The sequence below is a fragment of the Canis lupus genome, chromosome 33 (genome assembly GCF_003254725.2).
Source record: "Canis lupus dingo isolate Sandy chromosome 33, ASM325472v2, whole genome shotgun sequence".
Taxonomy (NCBI): Eukaryota; Metazoa; Chordata; class Mammalia; order Carnivora; family Canidae; genus Canis; species Canis lupus.
Genome location: NC_064275.1, coordinates 20,475,054 through 20,501,463, shown reverse-complemented (window position 1 = coordinate 20,501,463; position 26,410 = coordinate 20,475,054). Strand labels below are relative to the sequence as shown.

General features: G+C 37.8%; 1 protein-coding gene across 6 annotated transcripts in view; it reads left to right on the top strand.

The window, feature by feature from the left end:
* The window catches only part of LOC112677948 (limbic system associated membrane protein), a 639,114-nt gene that overhangs the window by 164,007 nt on the left and 448,697 nt on the right, over positions 1-26,410 (top strand). The window lies entirely within an intron of this gene.

The window sequence follows — 26,410 nt, the reverse complement described above, 5'->3', positions numbered from 1 at the left end:
AAGAGTGTTAAAAAAAAAAAAGAGTGTTAAACTATAGAGCACTCAGTATATTTAAAGAAATATTTTCCTGGGGGCATCCATCATTTATATTTGCAAGGAAAATCTTTTTGAATCCATCAAATCAATTAGATTTAATATTAAAGCACAGCCCATTCTAAGTCTGATTGCTCTTAAAATCTATAGTCTTGAGGGTTTTTGTTTTGTTTTGTTTTTTCTTTTATTTTCTTGTGTGAATGCTTATCTATAGTTCAAGAACTTAATGATCACATACTTTTCACCTTTGTGCTTTTCCCTGGTTTGGTCTTCTTCAGTTAAGTGTAGAATGATGCTACCATTTGTTATAGCTTTCTTCTGTTTGTCCTTATGGGAATAAAATTAATTGTTACATAGGTCTTACTTTGGGAGAATGCAGGGAGTAAAAGATGTAAATATAGGGGGATTGAGGGGAAAAGGGTGGCAACCTCTTACAAACTCATATTACTAGTGATGTTTAATCTTCTTAAGAAGCAAATTTTGAACTTTTACCGCCAATCCGGGTTTCAAAAATCAGGGAAGACTATTAATTTTCCTTGATGATATTTCTACATTAGTCTGAAAGCCTAAAAATGAGGCTAAAAAAGGAAAATTCAGTTATACCCTGTATGATTTTTTTTCTTTTGTTGTCAGGCTTGAGTTAGATAAAGAACATTTATTTAAGTTGTAGGTCCCCTAACCCCATCACCACCACCTACAGACACACATTGGATTTTTCCACAAAAATGACTGAGATGATTAAATATAATTTTTTTTTTCAGATCTTACTTTATGAAGAAGAGAGGGAACAAAAATTGCTCTGTGACCATGTTTATTAGATAGCCAACAAATGTTTTAAGCAGTTCAAAAATAAAAGCCTGTGCTATGGGTATCAGGTTTTTTTTTTTAATATTACTACTTGGTACTATTCTTATCAATCATGGAAATACTATATGGACATTGTTCCCTTTATATTCCCAGTTTTCAATAGCCCCTGACATCTATTTGTTCTTCTATTACCTAAATCCTAGTAATAGGAACAGCAAGATAACGTGAAAAAACAAAAGTAAAGAATACAGTAACAATGTATTTCTCTTAATATTCCAATACAAACTATGTGTTTTCCAAATTGTAATACATGGACTCTAATATATGGAAACTCTGACAGGAAAGTTCAAAAGCTAACAGAAGAGGAAATGCAGGTTTTTAAAATAATATACTAAGTGTGAGGTAGACCAGGAAGGCAAACCTCTACTTAGGTGATACACAAGGAAGAAGAACAGTTTAGTGGGAAAATAGAAAAGATGTAGATAGAAAATAACAGATTGGAGCCAGAGAAGAAACTTAAACTTAAGGAGGAATCTTAGTGGTCACCTGGGGCTAGTGTTCTGGCCTATGATAAAACACCTTTTACAGAGATGATAGGTGATCATCCAGGCTCTTCGGACACACGCGCATACACACAGAGTCAGAGAGAGACAGACACAAAAAGAGACAGAAAAAGCACATATTACACACGTATGTAATTCAGAATGATTGCAGTCCTGAAATAGATTCCTCTAAGAGAGCAGTAATTAATTTCTTTTTTTTTAAATTTTTATTTATTTATGATAGTCACACAGAGAGAGAGAGGCAGAGACACAGGCAGAGGGAGAAGCAGGCTCCATGCACCGGGAGCCCGACATGGGATTCGATCCCGGGTCTCCAGGATCGCGCCCTGGGCCAAAGGCAGGCGCTAAACCCCTGCGCCACCCAGGGATCCCCAGTAATTAATTTCTATGTGAGACTGAAACTACAAACCCAAAAGAATTTTTAGAGTTAATGTTTCCTCTATTATAGTGCCTGTTATCACTCCTGGAATATATTTTATAAGAATATTCCACTTCTGTCAGTTGCCTTTGTATATTAAGATGGGCTAGGTTTCTTTCTGTTACTGGAGGTCAGAGGTTACAGAGCAAATCAATTTAGAAGCCAGGATGAGAATGGAAAATCAAGGAGTCCTTATCCAGTGCCGTGTTAGTTAAGGATAGGGTGAGGTAGAGATAGGATTGATAGGGACAGAAGTTTGGCTGGTGTAGCAGGTCACACATGAACTCACATTTGATATACAGATAAGGTCTTCTGTCCTGCTTATCTCTTTCTGAAATTATTAAGTGCTTTGATGACCTTTTGGGGAACAGTGAGCAATTCTAAGTAGTGTTCAAACAATGAATGACAGCACTTAATAACACAAGAAGGACTCAGGAAATCCAAGGGAACACATTAGCATGTCATAAAGTCCTAGAAATAATTTACCTGATTCTGAGAGGTTATTTATACTCAAAGTGCTGCTTCAATGAAAGAATAGAAAATTAAACAACAAAAAAATTAGTTTGTTACAGTTGAGACATTTAAATCAAATAGCAAACCCAAATTTCTGGATTATTTTTTCATGTTAATAGGCTTTTCTACCACGTATTTAGAGTAGGTTCCTACACATAATGGATGACATTATTTGTATGTGCCCTGATTCCGCGGAAGCCAAAATCATGCAAAAAATAATGGATTTGGGGCACCTAGGTGGCTCAGTTGGTTAAGCATCAGCCTTTGGCTTACATCCTGATCCTAGAATCCTGGGATCAAGCCCCACATCGAGTTCTCTGGTCAGTGGAGGGCCTGCTTCTCCCTCTCCCACTGCCTGCTGCTCTGCCAACTTGTGCTCTCTCTCTGTCAACTAAATAAATAAATAAATCTTAAAAAAAAGAATGAATTCACCAGGAGATGAAGTTATTCCTATTGTCTTTGAATCAAAACAAGGCAAAAACAAGAAAATACCATGACCAACAGATACAGAACATCAAAGTAGTCCAAAGTCTTTGCTTCAAAATATAGAATCAAGATAAATTTGGTTAATTCTTTATCAAGAAAATGTATTTCCTCATTAGAAAGCGTGCTACCATATCACAGAATTGAAGATATGTACTGAACTGCTACCTCTGGCCATTATCAAATAGTTAACTTGAAGATAATCATTTAATGAGGGCAAAAAGACCATTCTAATTGGTCTTTGTATCAAACAATCAGACATACCTTGTTAAGTGAAAGAATCCTAATGCAAAGTCTTGGTGTTGTAGGTTTTTGTTTTTTGTTTTCTAATGTAATTTTTACCTTTCTTCAGATACTTAATTGGTGGCTTCAGTTCCATGATATAACAGGACTCATAAGTTCTGTCCATGCACCACTAGACAGAAGTTTTATTAACATATGTGGTCCTTGTCTTTATTATATTATATCCACGTTTAGTTGTTTATGGTTCTGTGACTCATAAGACATATACATAAATAAGTGGTCAGTGCTATCATACATGAAGACAGAAAAAGTGCTTCACTAACTCTTCTCATTTTTACATCCATCTCCTCTTTCACTCTGCTTGCTTTTCTAAAATACCATTTCCATTTCATCACTTTTTAATTTTTTTTTCTGTTTTCACAATCGCATTTTGCTCATGTTCTCTTCCCCATACTCAATTCAGATAGATTATATAGGAATATACTCATTGTACTTTCTTACTTCTCTCCTTAGTGTTTCTGGCTGTCCTTCCCTATAGCAGAAAAAAGCCCAAGAATGAGTTGGAGTATCATTATTGGATTACTACAAAACAGTAATAAAAGTCCAACTTCTCTTTTAGATTAACTAACTTGGCTCATTATCCCCCAGCAAATTATATTTTATGCTCTATCCACAAAGTAGATTATACTTCTATGATATAAAATCGGAAATTTAAAAGAAAAATGTTTCAATTTTTTCATACTGTTAGTAAAGTAGGATATTCTTTTTCAGTAATCCTAGAACACCTAGCGCCAGCTGAGTTTACTAGCACAATCCAGTTTCGGTATCATGTCCACCTGGAGGAACTTTAAATATGAAATTAGTTAACTGAGAGTATGTAAAACTGGATTATTTCAAGTTTTGCAAACTCAGGGAAGATACTTAACTTTTCTAGGTCTGTTTCCTCTTCTGTAAGATGAGTACAATTAAGTTATGTATTAGAAATTAATTTTCATGCTGAAAAACTTATGATGGGTAATAATCACATGATACCGTGTGTATGGATACTGAAAATAATCTGTATCATATTAGAAAGACTGAATTCTGTTTTTATTGGCTGAACTCTTGGTTAATTCTCTTCTTGGCCATCAACTCTTTACAGTAGAACCATGGAACATCATTATATCACCCTATAACATCCTAGGTTTCCGTCTATTTAAAACTTCCAAGAACCACTTCTAAAATGTTAGTTGTGAAAGGAATCTATAGTATATATGGTCCAATTCTCTACTTTTACATATGAAGTAATTTAAGTCTGGAGAAGTAAACAGGCTTTGTCAAGATCTCAGAGATAATGCCTAATACAACCGGGGCTGCGCTTTAAGTTTTCCTGACTTTATATGGTATTGTTGCTGCTTATTATATATAGTTATTCAAGTGGGATGTTTGGGTGGGCATGGAAGGGCTAAGAAACATGTTAAGATGTTACTTAACATCTGTAAAGTGACATTCTGTGATCACAGCTCAACCAGGGCAAACAAGGAGCCCTCACAAAAGTCACAGCTGAAAGTTTTTCTGAAACCTTCCAACATATATTAAACATGAAGACTCCCTGGCAAGCCAAAGTTATTCGGGGTTTAGCAATTACAGTGCCCAAGTGCTTTCAGAAATGCATTTTCTTGGACCTAATTGAGAGCAGCTTAACCATTGTTTCATTTCAGGATCAGTCCTTGTTGGCCACTGAAGGACCAAGGCCGCTCGCTGCTGATGGCATTCTGACAGAGTCAGCTACTCAGATAATCACAATGTAGATCTCAAACACAGCAAAGAACCTTTGTGGTTCATCTAACCCCACAACCTCAATTGCAGACAACTCTGCTTGAGTTTTATGGGGCAAAAGGATGTTAATTCTTTGGCTATCCATGGAAATGGAGTGCCAACTTAAGGAGAAATTGTCCTTTCACACTGCTTAATGATAGTCCTCTACCATTTTTGTCTATCATCCCAATAAGGCGACAACTTTCATCATAGTAGGGTTCTTGTATGTCTGAAAGGATCCTAGATGAGAAATTGATCACTCACATATTATTAGGACATGTTTCATATAAGACTCTGGTGTAAAGTTGTATCATGCTTTGGAAAACTTAATATAAAACTATACGAAGCCAGCTTTAATTTATAAGCAAGTAAATTGGATATCAGTGTTCATGGTGGGACAGTTGATTATTCAAATTTTAGAATTTATCCCTTTAATGATAGTTCAGTGCCAAAATTCTTTTATAGAGTGCCTTCATGGAAATGTGTATGTACTTTTATTTATTAAAATCCAGTAAACATAGTTGTTAGGGCAGCAATCTGTTGTACAGAGGAAGGCATATTTCCACAATGTTTGGGCAGTTCTCTTGGCTTAAACATTGAAAGCAATGAACCTCTTCCTGCTTTTATAATTACAAATTCATCTGTAATCCTGACCCAAGGGATCAAGCAAAGAGTCATGTGCTACTTAAGAAGGTGATTTATATATATGTCCCTTTTTGCCCAGGACAGTTCCAGTTTATACCAGTTGTCCTATGGTAATTATTAATAGTGTCCCCCCCACCCTTAGTTCTCAAAAGTGCCCTGGTTTGAATTATCTGGTTGCCTTATTGATGGGGTTGCTGCCTAATGGAATAAGCTCAGTGTTAGCTTGGAAATAAAATAGTATTACACAAATAAAATTTGGCAAGGACCCAGAGCACTGCTATTAGGACATTCATTCATTAGTTTATTATATATTATTCAAACTTTACTGAGTATTTATTAAGCATTGTGTGTCAATAAATATTTTAGAGCAATTTATTGAGCATTGTGTGTGGGATGCTAGAGATTCAAACATGAGCTGTAAATGGACAAAGTATGTATGTGTTGTATATCTCATTTAACATTTAACAAGAGGTTGCAATTCATATAGTATAAGTGAGAAAACAGGGTTGCAGAGGTTTCATATCTTATTATCCCACAGTTCATACATAGAAAAGTTGAAATTTATAGCTACTCATTATTAAAATTTTATACTTTTCCTTCCATCATTTCACCTTAATTGAGAGATGCATTAAAGAAATTTGCGCTTAGTTTATGGGAGGAAATGGACAGAGATAATGATGAAGAAGGAATGGGTAGAGCCCTACTCAACACAGCAGCTTTCTGAGCTATAGGGACCATTCAACAGGAAGGCTTATCTAGTCCCTACCAAGGTAACTCATGACCCATGTGGCTACACTGACAAGGACAGTGTGGCTATCCAGCCCACTGAATGATCTGATGTTACATAGATTCTCTCATCTGGTTGGGCTGTCATTTCATTTGCTATTAAAATCCCAAGAAAGGGCAGCCCCAGTGGCTCAGCGGTTTAGCGCCGCCTGCAGCCCGGGGTGTGATCCTGGAGACCCTGGATCGAGTCCCGCATCGGGCTCCCTGCGTGGAGCCTGCTTCCCCCTCTGCCTGTGTCTCTGCCTCTCTCTCTCTCCTCTCTGTGTATACTCATGAATAAATAAATAAAATCTTAAAAATAAATAAATAAATAAAATAAAATCCCAAGAAAAGTTACTTCTTTTTTTTTTTTTTTTTTTACTCTGCAGAATTTTCTGCCCTCTTGCCTGCCCTGTCTTTGCTGCCTTCATCCTTCAAAAGAATAATATTTCTTTAAATGTACAACAGTTTCTAAAAATTAAGAGTAAAGTCCAAAAGAAACAAAAGTAAAAGAAATGAAACAGGATAGAGAGAGAGAGTGAGAGTGTTTGAGAGAGAAGAAATGAGAACTTTAGAAATCCTGAAACACACAAAAAAATATTAAGGTCAAATAAAAAATGGAAGGATTCTACACTTAAGTTTTTTCAAAAAGTGATGATTTTTTTCTGATGCCCTCACAGACTGCAGTGCCTTGAGGATATTAAAGAAGTGCCATGACCCTCTAGGCTCCCATCCTGCAGCAACATCTAAAGAAGCTCATCCTCCACTTCCAAACATCCTCAACTTACATGAACTCTTCAGACATAGCTCAGAAAGAAGAGGAAGGGGGAAAAAAGTCACACCTTATATAAAGGATAGAGCAGAGTTACAACTAATCTTTGAACTATAGCAAGGAAAGGGGGTTTTGGTCAGCCAGGCAAGGGAGGCACTCATAGCTGACATGAGGACTATGCTTACCAAAAGGAGTACCCCTTAATATAAAGAGAAAGAGGTGTTTGTGTTTTATTTACCACAAGGAAAAAAAAATAAAGTAGCCATTCTTACTAGTCTAGGAATAGTAAGAAGAAGTTGGGAAAAGAATGTATTAGTTGAAGTTAGATTTAGTTGCTTATTACAAAAAGCCCAAATAAAGTGGCTTGAATGAATGAGGGCTTTTCGTTTTCTTTTTTCTTTCTTTCTTTTTTTTTTTTTTTTTTAGTTTTCTTTAATGTAAGATAGTACAGAAGAGATATCCAAAAATGAAATGATGTCACAACTGCCCTGAGCCTATATTTTGACTCTGCCATCTTTAATGTGTGACTTCCATCCTCAAGGTTCAAGGAAGTTTTTGGAGGTCCAGCCTTTACATCTTTATTTCTCCTTCAGAGAACATTCCTGAAGCCTCTGTCCATTGACATTCATACATTTCATGGCCAACTCCATCTACAAGAGAAGCTGAAAAGTAGAGGTTTTTAGCTGGGCTCATTGCCAATGATATAGATATTCTCTTATGAATGGAGAAAGAAAGAATAAATCTTGGGGCAAACAGATGGAGATTGCATTTTATATTGAAATGCACATGATATGCACATGATGGAAGGAAAACAGGTTCCTAACCTAATAAGCAGCTGCTGTTCCTTTTTTTTAAAGATTTTATTTATTTATTCATGAGATGCAGAGAGAGAGAGGCAGAGACACAGGCAGAGGCAGAGGGAGAAGCAGGCTCCTACAGGGAGCCCGACGTGGGACTCGATCCTGGGTCTCCAGGATCACACCCTGAGCTGAAGGCGGCGCTAAACCGCTGCACCACCAGGGCTGCCCAGCAGCTTCTATTCTTCTGACTGCTGCTCTTCTTCTTTCAGTTGATAATAAGACTTAAGGATAAAGGGAGTAGTTCTTCCTGACTTAAGGGAAACACCAGCAGAAGGACATCAAGAAGTGTTGTGCAAACACATTGGGGGACAGCAAAATAAAGTTATTTGCTATGCTAATTTTATTGCTTCAAAATGTGTTTCTTAACATAGTCTAAGTAATAGATGTGAAATACATGGTGTTGGCACCATCAACTCAGGAAAGGGATGGATCTCTTCAAAGTTCATTTACATTGCTCACATTCCATTGTTAATTTCCACTTAAATGAGTACCTGTTATATTCTGGATGAAGGGGACACCGGACACTCAAAAATGAAGCATTTGCCTTGCATTCCAGTTCATTGGGCACTGTGGGAATTCATTCTTCCTGGTGTATTGCAAAAGTTCTTAGTTTTGAATCTCTATTTTGAGATAATGGTCAGAGACTCTATCTCAGAACCCTACACTGACCTTATCATTCTCTTCTCTGGGATGGGGTATCTGTAAAAGAATGCATGTAAAGTGCTTAGCAGCTGCCTGCCTCCCAGAAAAGGAACACCCAGTAAGTGTTGGTTATCATTATTGTTAACATTAGTGTTACAATCTTCTTGCTCCTTGCTAACTTCCCTGCTTATTCCATTTGCAGTGTTTTTCTCACAGACAAAAGTGGTTATTTATATTCTTTCCATTTTTCCTTTCTCATCATATCCTCTTTTGTTCCTCTGTCCACTTCCCTGCATGCCCAAGACCTCACTCTGCATGAAATACCAAACTTTTTAGGCTGTTTTGGGGGACTTTTAAACGACTGCACTCAAATCTGTGGACAGATGGTGCACATACAAGTAGCTAATCAATAGTTCACTTTCAATATGCTCATCTTCCATCACTGGGTCCACCAGAAAAAATAATGAGACTTCCCTATTTATTGAACACTCTTTGCCATGTGCTCTACACATCCCACAGTTTCCTATAAACCTTATCCTCAGATTTGTCTCTTGACTTCAGCTCAGGTGTTGCTTCCTCTGAGTGATTTTGTTTCTTAACCTTTCTGCCCTCTCCCAAAGTTCTTGGCTTGTAAGCAGCATAATAAATTCCCATCTCATCATCATTAACTGTCAACTGGATATCCACAGCCAGGTGAAGGGTAGAATAGGAACCCATGTCTTGTCACTAAAGCATGCTGGATCTCTAATAGCTCATTAGCATACCATATACAAGCATCCTGCTTTTAATTAGTTACGTGGTGTGATAATTAAGTAGTCTTTCTCTGCAATTTCCCCTCATGTGGGGAAAAAAGGGGGAGGGAAGAGGTTGGCTAGTGATGGAAAGGGGTGTTAAAGCTAAGTATAAAGTTTTAAATAATTGTGACCCTGGAGACAAAACAGCTAGCAAACTCTCAAGGGGAGAAAATAAAATACTTAGCTTATGTTAAAAAAAAATGAAGTAATAAAAACCTCCCTTGCTGGTAGTAATTTGAAGAAAAAATCTTTTTTAAAATTTTAAACCAAAGATGAAGACATATATTGATCTTGATATGAGAGCACAACATGTGTCATGTGCTAGCCCAGGTCAGGAGAGAAGGACAAGGGGAAGACAACTGCCTAGAAAGGAACTCTAATGAGACCTTGATTGTTCAGCCTCAGAAACATTTCAGGAAGCCTGTACCTGAGCTCTAAAGAATGACCAAGGTAATTACACTGTACATAATTTCCTCTCACCTGTAGGAAAGAGGATGCATCATTTCCCTGTATGGTTGTCATAGCATTGGTCTGAGGCAAGGCATTGGGAGGAGAAATTTCTCCTCTTAAAAATTCCATCACTTTGGGGATCCCTGGGTGGCTCACCAGTTTAGCGCCTGCCTTCGGCCCAGGGCGTGATCCTGGAGTTCCAGGATCAAGTTCCACGTCGGGCTCCTGGTACAGAGCCTGCTTCTCCCTCTGCTTCTCCCTCTGCCTGTGTTTCTGCCTCTCTCTCTCTCTCTCTCTGTCTATCATGAATAAATAAATAAGATCTCTTTAAAAAAAAATTCCATCACTTTGTGTGTGTCTAGGTGGTTGAGTCAGTTAAGCATCTGACTTTGGCTCAGGTCATGATCTTGGAGTTCTAGGATGGAGACCTGTGTTGGACTCTGCCCTCAGCAGGGGAGTCTGCTTCTCCCTCTGCCCCTCTCTCTACTCATGCTTGCTTACTTGATCTCTCTCACTCAAATAAATAATAAATCTTTTTAAAAATGCAAAACAACTCCATCATTTTGGAACAATTGTTTAGGTTACTAAATGGCCAGCGCATCAGGATATATAAACTGAAGCCATATTCTGGCAGAGTATAAACTATTGGGTTTCCTCTGGTGAGGAAACAGATGGCAGGTCCATGAGTCTTCTGTATGTGGATTCGAAAAGTTACCATATCATCTAAAGGACAGATGTAGGGCATCCTTGGGTGGCGCAGTGGTTTGGCGCCTGCCTTTGGCCCAGGGCACGATCCTGGAGACTTGGGATCGAATCCCACGTCGGGCTCCCGGTGCATGGAGCCTGCTTCTCCCTCTGCCTGTGTCTCTGCCTCTCTCTCTCTCTCTCTCTCTCTCTCTCTCTCTCTGTGACTATCATAAATAAATAAAGAAAAAAATATTAAAAAAAAAGGACAGATGTAAACCTGTTATGATATAAAGTACCAAATGCAGTTCTACATTGAACCTTAATAGTAATATTGTCCTATAATCTCTTGGAAATTATGTCCACCTCGAACAAGTGCCAAATTTCCAATTAAAAAAAATTCCAGCATGAACTTTATTTAGCTTTTCTCCAGGTGATTCTTCCTCAGGAAGAGAAGAATTGACAACTCTTGGTGCTCCTAAGGGTATACTTTTTCATGCCAAAGATGATTGTCAGTAAAATATGTGCAGCATTATAAGTCTGTTTCAAATTAGAGACTAATCTCTAACCAACCTCTTTCAACTAAAAGTCAATATAAAGACAATAATACAGAGTAATGCATGGACATAAGAAAACAGTTGCCAAATCACTAAGATTATTTATTTATTTATTTATTTATTTATTTATTTATTTATTTATTTATTTATGATAGTCACAGAGAGAGAGAGAGAGAGGCAGAGACACAGGCAGAGGGAGAAGCAGGCTCCATGCACCGGGAGCCTGATGTGGGACTCGATTCCGGGTCTCCAGGATCACGCCCTGGGCCAAAGGCAGGCGCCAAACCACTGCGCCATCCAGGGATCCCACTAAGATTATTGTCAAAGAAAAAAGATGACTCTGATATAGAGATTTGGAAAATGAGTAGATTACAAATGGAATAGGGCTGATAAGTGTAGTGTTTACCCATCCCTGCCACCATGTTCTCTCTCTTCTTTATTCCTTCCTTCTCTTGTTCCCTTGGTATTCACCGCAAAGCAGAAACACTGAACAATCTCCCTTAGCTCCTGGGAGTCTCCCAGAGGACCTGACCTCAGAAGCTGAGCTGTGCCAGTATTCACCTGGCCTGCACTAGGGCCACAGTTTGATGTCTTGGAAACCACTCTTTTCCAGTATGTGGGAAATATCACAAGACCATTTCATTGCCCAAGCTTGGCAGGCAGTCAACCCCAGATAACTCTACCTTGCTTCACCATGAAGTCCAGACTAAGAATGTAATCTGAAAGAAGAACAGAGGGAGAACTTTCTTATCTCTCATCCTGGAAGAGTGATTTTTTTTAGGGTTCTACTAGCTACCAAGGAAGAGACCAAGAAGGTAGCAGAAAGTGTTCTGCAGAACTAGCGGGTGACTTAATATTAAAAGGTGATATTTTCCTTTAATGAGAAAGGCGGGTGGTAACAGCAAAGCGTAAGCTAACATGTAGACATGTCCCACTACTATCTTGCCTGGTAGAAATACACCATCATTTTTAGAAGGAGCTTCTCAGAACTTATCCGTACTTTCCTCTGTACTTACCTCTATTCTCCCAAGGGGCTGAGTACGTCCCATTGCCATCTGAGTGAAGAAGCCACAAATGACTTTCTTCCACTCTGAGTTAAAATCTTGGCCTCAAAACCATGCTGCCATAGTTCCCTTAGAAGTCACAGGATGCAATAAAAAGAATACTTCTTTATGCAGATTAATATTAGTGATATTAGTGGATCTAGTCATTAATTGTTAGAATGGAGTCATAAATACAAAGTCATATCTCTAGAACTCTAGAACTTGAAGACATAAAACTGTTGATCTTATAAGAGACAATATAAAAACTGTAATCTTAGTATGTGCTTATGGAAGCATGCCTCACTTTAGAGAAGCGAAGCTGAAAATGTTACTTAAAAATGGCACTTAATATAGTTTCTTACCAAATATATAACTATAAAAATATTCGTCCTTTTATATAATAGTTTAATTACTGCAATCGAAAGTATACATAGTTCATTATGACCACCCTCCATCTCTGCCCTGATCATATTCTTTGTTATCTTTGCCATTCATAAATTAAACAGATGGCCTTTTACTAATTTTTTATCTTCCTCTCCTGCAGAGTGTTATCGTCTCTATGTCTGCTGAAGAGCAGACAAGTTTCCCTGGTGACAATGGGTGGAATGATGGAGCCCAAACCATAGAATATCTCTCTAACCAAACCATTAAGAGCCTACAAAACAAGATCACTGCCCTTTCTATTCACTGGGCACCCAGAAAACCAGTTTCTGTGAGTCTATCCGAACCTCTTAGTCCCTGCACCTACTTCATGAAGGATGTAGAAGAGGGTTGGAAGCGCATGAACTGTATGCAATAGGGCTTACTTTGACTCTGATGATTCATTCTTCCCCAGTAAATGTCCTTTTGCTTCTTCTTGCTGTCCTTTAAGAACATGGTATCTTTTTGAACATTTTCCCTGTTCCCTTAGGCAAGATGTGCTAAGTGATTTATGCCTAGAAATGTACTGCATTATTTTCTGTGCAGTGGTAGCTTTACCAATACAGCAGTCTGTAGTCTAAAGAAGCTTTAGTAGTTCTGTTTTACATGCACCAAAAAGTTCCTGCCATCTATCTGGCACTCCTAGAGAACATCAGAGTATATAGAGCTCTAGTCACATACCTGCAGCCCAAAAGCTCAGAATCTCAGAGAAGACCTTGCACATTTTGACAAGTCAAAAGTGTTCAAAATATCAGTATACCAAAAAAATGCACTTATGGGTGTATTCAAGATGTTAATACAGAGCCAGGGAAGAAAATTTATTATCATTTGTATCACTTATCCCCTAAAATGTAAGCCCAAGAAGACTAAAATCTCACAGCATGATCTAGGATCTATGGTTTATGATTTCTACTTCCCAGATAGTTAAAATTAAATTTCAGGCTTAATATTAAGTCAAAGACTCAACAGTAGGTCATAACTATTAATTCTGTTTGTATAGCCCATGGGAAAAATGCTTTTCTCTCTCTCTTTTAAAATATTTATTTATTTATTTATTTATTTATTCATTCATTCATTCATTCATTCATTCATTCATTCATTTATTTTAGAGGGAGGGAGGGCGGGGTTAGGGGAAAAGAGAGAGGGAGAGAAAGTCCCAAGCAGACTACATGCTGAGAGCAAAGCCTGACTTGGGTCTAGATCTCACTACATTCAGATCACAACTTGAGCCTAAGTTGGACACTAACCAGCTGTGCCATCCAGGTGCTCGAGATGTTTCTCTACACTTAGGTGAAAAATATATAGAACCAACTGTGCCACCCAGGTGCTCAAGTGTTTCTTTCACTGAGGTGAAAAATATTCATGCAAACTATGAATAGTGTATTTCTACCTTCATTTGGGTCAGAAAGATAATAAGAAAATGATAAGGAATAGGATCCATTAGGCTTACTAGGGAAGTAATTTAGTATTTATTACATTCTCAATTATTCTTCTATTGTATACATCAGTCACATAGAGTATTAAAATATTTGCTCAATACTGTCTTACTTTAATTTAGAAAAAAGATGGAATGTAGATATGCATACCCAAATGGAGAAATACAACATATTCTAGTGGCAAAGAGACTTATGAAAACTAGAGCATTTAGAAAAGGAGATTCCCAAGATCAGTACATTCGGCAAACCTGCCCACAGTTGGCTAAGAGTTTTCTGAGGAACCTAGTCTTCAGAAAGCTTGGATGCTAATTGACTGTGCTAATTTCCTAGAGAGGCAATTGTTACCTAACAGGAAATGGTGCAAGCCACAGCTTCAAGCAAAGCAAAACTGGAGGAAAAAAAAATTCAAAGCTATGAGAAAGACTGAGCTAAAGTGGAAGGATGCCATGAAGAAGAAAGAATCAGATGACAGCTTTCTAAATAGCAAGGTGACATGCTGATAATTCAATGTGATGCTAAGATAATAAAAATGCATGAGAACATTGGCTTCATAAACAGACACACGCTATCACAGGACAGGAAAGCTGTAGCCTATAGCTTCTATTTATTCGGTAAGGTGAGAGTATATCTGGCATTCCCCTCCTAAGCCTGAGCGCCCCGGGATCAGAAAGATACTGATAACTGGAAATGAAAGAGGAAACCAACAACAAAAATGATTAAAGAACTTTAGGACGAATGGAGAAAGATTACAAGAATAAAATAGCTCTAGTTTCACTGTGATAACTAGGAAGGAATATGCATGATCACTATCTACAAGTGCTATATCTACAAGTGCTATATCAGAAAGTTGTAAACACTAAGGAGGCAAAGAAATAATTTATAATACTGTGATGCCAAGGTGTATGTGGCTAAGGGTAATAGGATAGAATTACACTATGCAAAACATAATTTGAAAGCTCTGGAATATACTTCAGAAAAGTTAATTGTGCACAAACTGTTTTACATGCTCAGAATGTTAATCAACTGCATAGTTCCCCAGGTGATGCTCTATCTTTGCCTCCACCTCTACCCCCATCAACCAACACTCAAGGAGAAGCACTTCACTGAAGGCCAGATCTCCCACGGGAAATGCTGCCTTGGACTTTGGGCCTTGGGCCCAGGTTCTCCCTCCCCAAGGCACAGATGCATACTAATTGGCTTCTATTTCCCTAAGTCTCACAAATATTGATCTGGCTCAGGCCAGAGAAAATGGGACTGGAGATTGGAACCTAGAAGTTATGCTCTTCTAGCAATACAAATGTTCTACCCCAACCCCAACTGGGAGCCTCCGCAGGTGATCACTACTCCCTCCAGGTGTCCAAGTGCAATTGCCAATAACGTTGTAGATCATACAGTGGTCTCAAAGAGGATCCTAAGAGTATGTGAGGTCTTGAAGAAGATTAGAAACTCTGTATTTGTATCTCATTTTTACCTTTATATAAATTACATTTGTAATATATTAATATGGCTTCTAGTATATTAATAAAGCAGTCCATGCATATTATTTAAAAATAAACACATATACATAGATTGAGATCCTGTGTTTTAATACATTTTTTTTTTAAATCTATGCATTACTCGATAGGACGGAGACTCCTAGATGTGAGAGTCCTACCTACCACCAGAGGCCTCGGTAATATCAAATGAAATAAAATGTGTTTGTTTAAGCCCTTTGGAAACTTAAATTGATTATACAAATGTAAAAAGGGATCTTTATTAAAAAATTAAAAGGAAGAAAAGTGTAGGATCCCTTTCCTTAGAGAAAGATTCAGGAACATCTTCCTGAATGCAAACCACAGATTTGACCCTACTTGTGAGACAAATATTTAAACTTGGAAATGTACCCTTTCAAGCAACAACCCATACCTGGGAAATTGCACATAGAAGATTGTAGAGAAAAGCTATAGGAAAAAGGGACGTATTTTGAGATTAAGTAAAATGAGAACAAAGAAGAGTGAGTGCATAGTAATGCTATTGTAGGGGATAAGGCTGGTTGTTTTGATGGCAGGGAGTGAAGAAGTGGGAGAATCACTCTTATACTTGAGAGTATTTGTTATCAAAAGAATTCTCCAGTCATCTTTACACTCAACCAATAGGAGATTGTAAGCAACCCTACCACACCATTGCATATCCCAGCACCACAACTACACTTATTTATGTACTGCTTCCTAAATAGAAACTAGTTCCATTCTCTTTACATCATCTTGGCTTCTCATTTTGTGATATAGGAATAATCTATCAAAGTGTTTATAAGCCTTAAAATAGGAAAACACAGGGGTGCCTGGGTGGCTCAGTAAGTTGAGCATCTGACTCTTCATTTTGGCTAGGGTCATGATGTTGGGGTGCTGGGAGCCACCCCCGCATCTTGGCTCCCTGCTCAGCAGGGAGTCTGCTTCTCTCCCTCTGCTTCTCCCTCATCTCATGCTCTCTTTTGCATGCGTGCATGTGCCCTCTCCCTCTAAAATAAATAAATAAATCTTTAAAAAAAATAGGAAAACACATAGATAAGAAACAGTGAAATAAGAAAAAGCTTTTGGCAAAATTTTCCAGTTTTCATTTATGTGTCGTAGAGTGTCAGGACTGAAAATGAACTAGTCTAAATTCTTCACCATTTGTGAGCAAAATATAACAACTGAATACTGTCTTATATCCATAGAGCAATATTAGACCATGCAAACCATATTTTGTTTTGGTGTTTCTAACACTCCCTGTGGCCCAATGTATCATAAGTAAGCTAAGACAAATATTTTTGAGTACATGCCGTTAATTGATTGAGGCCCTTACATTGCAAGAGATCATTGACATTTTAAGATTGACATGTTATTGGATAGCTAAATGTATATTGTGAAAACTTATCAACTAAATGCATACCAACTGAACAATTCTGTAGAACTTTGCATTTCTGTTGTCCTAATTACCAAATATGTTGACAGTGTTAGAGCACCAATGAACTAATATTTGTTTTGGTAAAAAAAAATAATAAAAATTAAAATAAAATTAAAAAAAGACAACCCTTGTGTAGGATTAAGCCAAATTCAAAAGTCTGTAGATTCAGTGAAGTAAGGACATGTGTGGGATTTTTTCTAAATGAAATTTTTATTGATCTCTCTACTAGGAGCAGCTCTCCTGCCATACCCCTCTTCTTCTGAAAATGTATACCTGCTCAAAGTTCATCTCCATCCCCTTCTTGGTCAGTAGTGCCTCTTAGCTGTTGAGCAATTACTGTCCACAGTGGTGTTAACCATAGACAGTGACAGATGAGAGTGTCAGCAACTTGGTAGCCCCATCCCTTTATCTCACTTATTCCTAGCTGCAGCTTCCATCTCAAGGGACCTTTCAATGGACATCAATATAGCAGCCAAGTTCCCTGGTGCTGGGGCTGCCACAAGTAGAGGTGGATGGCACTGGGACTGGAATTGGGATTGTGTTTGGAGCCTCATCATTGGTTATGGCAGGAACCCTTCACTGAAGCAACAGCTCTTCTCCTCTGCCATTCTGGGGCTTTGCCCTCTTGGAGGCCAGGGAGCTCTTTGTGGTGTTGGTGTCCTTTTTCATCCTCTGCCATGTGAAAGAACCATCTCCATCTCCCATACATAGGTCTTTCTCCCATGTCTCATCTGCCCTATTATGTTGCTTTTCCTATACTTCCTCAGGCAGCCTCAGTAGTTGACTCAGGGTTTGACAGAAGACACATACTATATTAATAAGATTTTTTAATGAAATTTTTATTGATGGAAAATATCATTCCAATAATTTTCAAGAGTGTTACATATAAACCATTTGCTAAAAAATTGCAGATTTATGCATAAATGTGTTTATCCCTTTCTCTTTCATGTTCCTATTGAGTAGTCACTTTATAGTATTATGCATGCAAAAAGCGATCACTCTAGAAGCATATGCTCACCTGAAAGTAACAACTCTGTTTTACTCTTAAGCAGTTGTGTTCATCTTCAGGAAGCGGAATTAATAGATGATGTCATTTTCCTATTGGCAATCGTGGCTTCCTTAATTCAAACTTGGGTGAATTAAGTTCACCCAATGGGTGATGTCGGGGTTACTTAGAATATAATACATTTCTATAAAAGAGATTTCCATCACCTAATTATACTATGAGACTTTTTTTAAGTATTGCTTTTTTCTAGAATTCTGTTAAATTTTAGTAAAAAGGAAAACCTTGGAAAAAAATGTCCCTGGGATGCCTGGTGGCTCAACAGTTGAGCATCTGCCTTTGGCTCAGGCTGTGATCCCAGAGTCCCAAGACCAAGTACCACATTGGGCTCCCTGCATGGAGCCTGCTTTTCTCTCTGCCTGTGTCTCTGCCTCTCTCTGTGTCTCTTATTAAATAAATAAATAAATAAATAAATAAATAAATAAATAAATAATAAAATCTTTTAAAAAAATTGTCCCTGACACTCTGTTTAGTACTTTTTAAAGATTAAAATTTTCAAATATGCTACTCTTTAAAATGGAGAGGACTCTTAATTTAAAAAAAAAATGAAGTAAAGCTTCCTTATTTAACTAAGTTATTGGTAATGCTCAGCTAATAAAAGGTATTTTAAAAGCTACTGAAAATTCAGAAGAGACCTATACAAATGGTAAGAAAAATTATAATGAGGGTTGAAAAACAATTTGGGAGAAGATAGATTCATCCTTAGATTACTCATTAATTTTGTAGAAAGGCAACCATATTAAATTTAGTTCAGGAGGCCACAGAATTACACATTCTTTACTCTTTTATGAGAATGAGATTAAGAACAAGAAAACAAGCTGGAATCAAAAAATCAGTCAAAAGCAAAGTGGGGTGACAATTAGGGGCAATGAGAATCAGCTTTATTCTTCCCATTTTACCTGGTAATTGTCAGGTTATTAATTTGATAGTGCTAATTAATATTACTTACTTAATGAGGCACTGCGAAATTCTGAGCCATTAAGGAAAATCCAAATATGTTTCTGTGTTTACTGAGGAAGCAAAGAAATAATTTTTAAAAATCAATAAAAGAGTTGGAACAAGAAAAAAAAACACAACAAATAATATTTACTTAACTATTCATTGATTTTACTAATATTTTTTTAAAGATTTTATTTATTTATTCATGAGAGACACACAGAGAGGCAGAAACACAGACGGGGGAGAAGCAGGCTTCATGTAGGGAGCCGGATATGGGACTTGATCCAGGGACTCCAGGATCATGCCCTGGGGTAAAGGCAGGTGCTAAACCACTAAGCCACCCAAGCATTCCAATTTTACTATTCATGAAGTACCTATTCTGTATCAGAAATTATAGGTAATAAGGTTACAGTGATAATAAGCAAGACTTAAAAATGCCCTTAGAGGGACGCCTGGGTGGCTCAGTGGTTGAACATCTGCCTTCAGCCCAGGGCCTGATCCTGGAGTCCTGGGATCAAGTCCAACATCGGACTCCCTGTGGTGAGCCTGCTTCTCCCTCTGCCTGCGTCTCTGCCTCTCTCTGTGTATCTCTCATGAATGAATGAATAAAATCTTAAAAAAAAAAATGCCCTTAGAGGTCATGGAACTTAAATTCAAACAATCAGAAAAATTACATTGCTCAGTACAATTCTCAACCACATATGTAAGCTGATCCCATGTTCTGTTATTGCCTTTTGTGTATTTTATAATTAGCAGCAAATACTTAGAACAAATCTATAATTTTTTTTTTTTTTTTTTTTTTTTTTTTTTTTTTCAAATCTATAATTTTATATAGGATGTGCAATGACACATTTTATATAATACAAATTTGTTACATAAAATAGTCATATTGTACTACCCTTTAAATACTTACAAATTGAGTCTTGAATGATTACTCAACAAATTATCCAAAGAATTTTGGAAAACAGAAAAGATAGATGAGAAAAAGAAAAACGAACAGTAAGAAAATAGAAGAAAAGAGTGAGCATCTGTTCTGGACTGGATGTTTGTATCCTCAAATTGATGTAGTGATCCCAATTCTCAATCTGATAATATTATGAGGTGGGACCTTTATGAGGTGATTAGGTCATGAGGGTGGAACCCTCCTGATTGGGATTGGTGTCCTTTTAAAAGAGACCTTGGAGAGCTCTCTTGATTCTTCTGTCCTATGAGGACACAGTGAGAAGATGGCCATCTATGAACTAGGAAGCAGGGTCTCATCAGATACCATATCTGCTGGTGCCTTGATCTTGAACTTCCAAGCCACTAAGACTGAGAAATAAATGTTCATTGTTTAAGGCACCCAGTCTGTTATCTTTTTTATAGCTGCTCAGCACCAGTGATAGAAGAAAAATACATACTGTGTGTTTAGAACCTACCACTCCTCCCCCACCTCCAGGTTTCTAAAGGATAGAGTATGTATGCATAGATTGGATCTGCTCCAGTTGTAAACATGTACCAGTGTTATTAGTCTACACAAGTCACTGTAACTCCGATGCTTGGTTCTCTGCTGTAGAGGACATTAGAGAACATGACTCTGGAGCTGAAGGGCAACCTCTGGCTTCTCATCCTAAATATAGAACTTAGGTCCTACACCCTACGGGTGTCTTCTTTGAAGAGCACAACTTTGCTATGGAAACCATGCCTCAGGCAAAGCCGAAGGGGCCTCAGCAGTGGGATTGGAAACAGATGGCCCAAGGTATGGCAGCCCAAATGTGGAAGAGCAGGCAAGAAGTGCTTTCTGCACCTGAGTACAAGCAGTTGAAGAAAGGTTAAAGGAGGTTTGTGTCCTGCTACTGAAGAAGAGCCATTTGTACCACTCATAAAAAGTGACCTAATGAATGTCAGGATCTGATCCATCAGATTCATATTTTCTCTCCTTCCTCTTCACTTGGAGAAAGTGAGGATATGAAATAGGTCAAATTACTTCATAAGAAAATGAGGTGATGAGGGCATAAAAGAAGAAAGAAAGTACCAGGCACAGAAGATGTGGATAAATTATATTAGAGATTTAGGTAAGATGAGGTATTTTGAACAGCTTTTACATACCTGTGTAGGTGAGTTATATATAATTATAGGTGAAGGCGTATTATATATCAATCATGTCATCAGTGTACTGTTATTCCCTCCAACCAATTCTTCACCCTCACTCAAGCTGAAATCATGCTATCAAAAATTAAAGATGGAAAACACCTGTGAGGTCATAGCCTGTCCCTTCTCTTGAGCAGTGTAAGGAAAACCAGTGTTTTCTTCAGTATTTTGTAAAAGTGATTTTCTATCTTCCCATGCTGGCGTGCACAGAGAGGTCTGCCCGAATGCACATGCCTTGCTGGTTGGTTTTGCACAGACAGGTTTTAAACACACTGGGGGAAAGCAGCTCTTGCTAAATGTTTTATAACGTGTCAGGAAACCTTTATCGAACATTTAATCCAAAACCTGGCTTTGAACCAGGGAGGCATACAATTCCGTAATTAATTTTTTTTTACCTTCTTTTGCTAATCGCTGATAAAAAGCTTAATTCTATTAACAACTCGACTTGACAAATTGCACCGCTCAACGGAAGCGTTTAGAAATTAATTATGCATTTTATTGCATTAGATTGGATAAACAGGGAAGCACCAGCAAGAAAAAGGAAAACGAGGACAGAACAAAAATGGTCACAATATAAACAATCCATTGGTGTCTGACCCTTTCCATTGTGACTCAGTGTGTTACTTAAAAAATAAATAAAATAAACACACAATCTTCTCGGATGACACCTTCTATTTAAGTATGGCTTCTCCTCTAGGCCATGTTAGTAATACAAATTTCTTCTACTTTTTCCTGAAAGCATACATTTTCCTCCCTACAGCCCAAGCTGATTTGGATTCCTAAAGGAACTTCTCATCTAATTGTCATGGAAGCTCAAGTTTTCCCCTTTCTTAGATCCTTCAGCTTCTAGTCTTAGGAATCTCAGAGCATGGCCTTCAGGGATTTAACTAAGTAAGAGTAGCAGATTGTAACAGTAGGTGTAATATTGTAGCATCAAAGTATTAAAAAACTAGGAGAAAGATTAAGTGAGTGGGCTTCCAAACACTTCTCTAGTTAAAGTTAAGTGCTCAATCAGTCAAAAGACCAAATGCAATTTTTATGGCTCTCTTTGTCTATAAATATACATGTTTCAAGGTGGCTTTTGAAAGAGACTTCTGGCAGGTAATCAAATTGTGCTAGCATGTGGACTTCTACACTGTGCCTGCTCTAACCAAAGACTTTTACCCAGTAGCAAACTTGTCAATAAATTCATGTTTAAAGCATCATACTCTTTCGCATCTCTCTGGCCAATCTTACTTTTCTTAATTTACATGCTAAGATATAATGAGGCTTTGAGATTTTTCTTCTAAAATCTGATGCACTCAACTATTCATTTCTTTCATTTCAGTTTCATAATTGTTATGTCAGTACATAAGCATGTTATTGAAATGAATATCACCATTAGTAATGGTGGGAAGATCAGGAGAAGAGGGTCTTGTCTATAAAAATCTGGAATTGTTCCTTAAAATGAGATGGAAATGGAGATAAAATATCACACAGAGCGCCGGAGAAAGGTGCTTCTTTTCTAATGTACAGCTTCAGTAATTGGTAAAGAGCCCCCTCCAATCTGAAGAAAGATGAGAGTAAATTTCTTATCAAAAATCCTCTCCAAGAAAACAGAAGAGAGATTGAGAGAGATTGGCCAATATCCAATGCCAAAGCGAAATATTCTTGGCAAATCTGTAAGTTTTTAACCGGGGAGATTTGTGGGAAAATACAATGTGGGGCAATTTAGGGGTTTTGGGAAATTTCTTGGGAAACAGTTTCAATCATTAGATCTTTTTTCCAAAGAGTTTTAAAATAAATTCAACTACTACACAGATCATAGTAAGAGTTTCATATAAAGCCACGTGCTAGCTTTTCTCCTAGTCCTGGTGAAGTCAGTGGCACTTGCTTCAGGTTTGAGTCTCAGCAGTATCTGTCTCAACATTGTTGAGAGGAGAAAGTGTTAACAGAGGAACTGGTTTTGTTTATTCATGAGAGACAGAAATGGAGTAAACCAGGCTAACAGTCATATTTATCATGGCATGTTGGGCCCCCCTTTTAATCTCTCTCTAGTGTATATAGTCTCTACCCTTCTCATTCTTGGTCTGCCCACATCATGCCATTGTCTTTTTCTGAAACACAAGTAGGCAGTGGTGAGTGAAATCTGTATGAATCTATTTGTTGCATGAATGAATATAACAACTGTCAAATCCAAATCTAATTTTTGGACAGACTGCTGGTTATAAAGTGGATAAAGTGGATAAAGTGGAAACTTTGATCACCAACAGATAATTTTTTACCTTGTTCTCTGTGTGGGAGGGCAAAGGAGTTTCGGGTACTATGAGATATAGCATGGTCTCCATCCTTAGAGAATATTCCATGTATAGACAGGGCATGTTAACAGAGAAACCACCCTATAGGCTATCATATTAAATGTCCCCTGTGAAGGATGTGTACAGTCAGTGCTGCCAGACTTTAGAGGATTTTGGCCCATCGTGGAACTCTAGGGGAAGGCGGTAATGGGAAGAAGCACATGGTGTTTAAATTGGTAAGAACTTGATTTTAAAGTGTGTATGCACTTACAAAATGTTATGATGATTGGAGGATGAGAATGATCTTGCTGGGCCCTTTTGAGAAAGAAAAGTTATTACTGTGACCCTTACAGCAACTTGAACCCTCCCCACTCCATTCTAGTTTCTTGACATCGCCCTCTGCTCTTAAATTTCAAACTGTTTGTTTTATCTATTTATTTTCTTTTTCCACTTTAAAATTTAATGTTCACTGAAGCACAACAGCTGCTAATGTCCAATGTACAGCAACAAATGAAAAATTTCCATACTTCTAAAAGGAATCCACATAGGTCTTCCTGCAGACTAGCTTCAGCTATATGAACAACAAAGAAAAATCGTAAAGTTTATTACATTTAATGTTATCTAGTGCTCTCTCTTTCCCTTGCCTCTGCAGTCTTATTTTGTGCTGCTGTGAACTGTTATCTGCAAAGATAGGTGAAAGATAAAAGACAAATAATAATAATAAAAACATATATGTATTACGTATATGCAATGTTCTAGAAAAATGTGTTTCTCCAGAGAGTTTAGCTGATGTTTACAACCACTACAGAAACTCTTTGTTCAGAGATTGGATCTTGCTAATGGAAAATACAACGTCCCGTTTTCTGTCTTTCCATGGATGGCATCTGATTACTGAAAATCATGTTATATGGCTGGTCAGTATGTACAGATGGTGAAGGGCGTTTTATTTCTCTATTTATTCAATTTGCAAAATGTATCCATTTTTTTAAGATTCCTTTGCAGTAGTAATATATCAAGAAGATCCCTAACTCTCTCTTCAGGAAGAAAGAAGAGGGGAAGGGGAAGGCCATTTGCTGAGCTCCATAGCTCTGATAATTCTCCAAATATGGAATAGTTCTGAGACAACAGGCTTAGCTGAAGATCGTATTGACCACAAAGCTCTAGAAAGGGATAGACTTATTCAAAATTTAGCGGATTATTTCCCCCATTGGCTAGGGCACTGTAGACCAAAGAGCCCTCATCTTTGATCAAGACTTAACGTCTCCAACTCCCTGGAGTCATCTCCTAATTCTTAATGATGGATGTTATGGAATCGGCCTTCTTAGAAGCTGTTACAAATCAGAAAGAAGTCCCTTAAGGTTACCTTTATGGTGACATTTGTGAAGGCAAGTAGACATTTATTGCTGCAAAGTTTTCCTTGAATTATTCACATTCATGATGCTAGAATATTTTCTTTTCAGTGAAAAATCCAAGGTGTGTATCACAAATATTTAGCTACTTAGAGTCTCAGGGAATCATGATTACAAGTATCTCTAGAGATTTTTCAAATGAACCAAACACCTACTACCCCTAGAGTGTGCCCTCTGGTTTCCCCCACAAATTATTGAGGGAAGCAGTATGGGAAAACAACAATGGTGTTGAAATCCTCCAATTACTCCAAAGGCTGAATAAGAGTCTTCATCTTGCAGGTCGCAAGTTACCTAGCCACATCCCTTATGGCTAACTTTTAAATGGATGACTTGCAAAGTCTCATTTTGTCTCTGTTGATTTCATCAGGATTTCTTCTTGGTGTGAGACTACCGGGTTCTTGCTCTGGCACATGCAAATTGTCCCCACTGGAGGCAGAGCATGCTGTGCATTGTCCTAACCTCTAAGTGTGTACTCTTGGTGTGGCCCTTACATCTGCCTCTTTGTGCTTATATACTGGGTGTACATTTGTAGACACTTGGCACAGGATTAGCTCTGTATAGAGAGGGTCCCTAAACCCCCCCCACCAGTTTAAGAACAACGAATGTTAATGTTGTTCCTAGCCAGCAGGGAGAGGAGCAGGACACTCCTAACAAGAGCTGACACGAGGAGAAATACTGGCTTTTTGTCTCTCTTGTATGTTAAACAATTCATGAGATTTGGAGTTGAGTGAGACATTTAATAAACATTGGCCGCTTGGGCTGCCTACAGCTGGTGATTTGTCACTATTGGTCAAATGTATGAGAAGCAGAATGAGTTTTTCAGCTCTGAGGACTTAAGGTTTAACAAATAGTGCTCTTTACCATTCATTTAAATTTGAAGGCACAACATGATTCAAGTGATAAGCACTGAGTTTTGGTCTATCTAAAAAAGTAAGGCTTCCATAAGATGAAATTACGGTATTTGCAAATCAAAATCTTTCATGGAATCTTAGCACTGGAATTGTTTTTGGATGTCATTCAACACAAGCTCCTATCCCATTATAGAAATCCCTCCTGAGGAATGTCAGTTGTCTATTCTTGGTGAAATACTTTGCTTGGCCTTGTTCAGTTTCTTTAAAGGAGCTGCCCTCTACAGTCTTGATATGAAAGAAGTGACCTGCCAGACTTGAACTATCTTACCTCACCTGCCTATATATGTATTGGTGACCTCTCTTTTGCTAATGAATTCACCTGCTTTCAGTGTGATTAACCTTATGGGTAAAGCACCCGCTGGGTGGTCTTGGCCCCCATGACCGACTTCTGTTAGAAAAGTTTTCTTGATATTACGGTGCTCGCTGCTTCTTTCCCATCTCTACCTTTTATACTAACCATGCCGTTTGCAAAATATTAAAGCTAAGTTTTGTAGCTGAATTAGTAATGTTAGATTCCCGAGTTTATGAAATTCTAATGAGGATTTCATCAGAAAAAACCATAAGTCAAATAGAGGCTCAAATCAGGTGTTTCTACCTTAAATTAACAATAATTTGCTCCAGCAGAATATTATTGCAACCGATCTGTGTAAATGGCAGGGATATGTCTTAGAAAAACAAACTGTTGCTTGGCGCCTCATGTTTTTGCAAAGAGGCAGCATGTCTTAGCATATAGGGGTCTGAACACGGAGCAACAAGATGACGTTGGGCATCTGAATAGCTAATCTGTTCATTGAAGGAATCTCACATAAACAGTGATCCAATTACCCCTTCT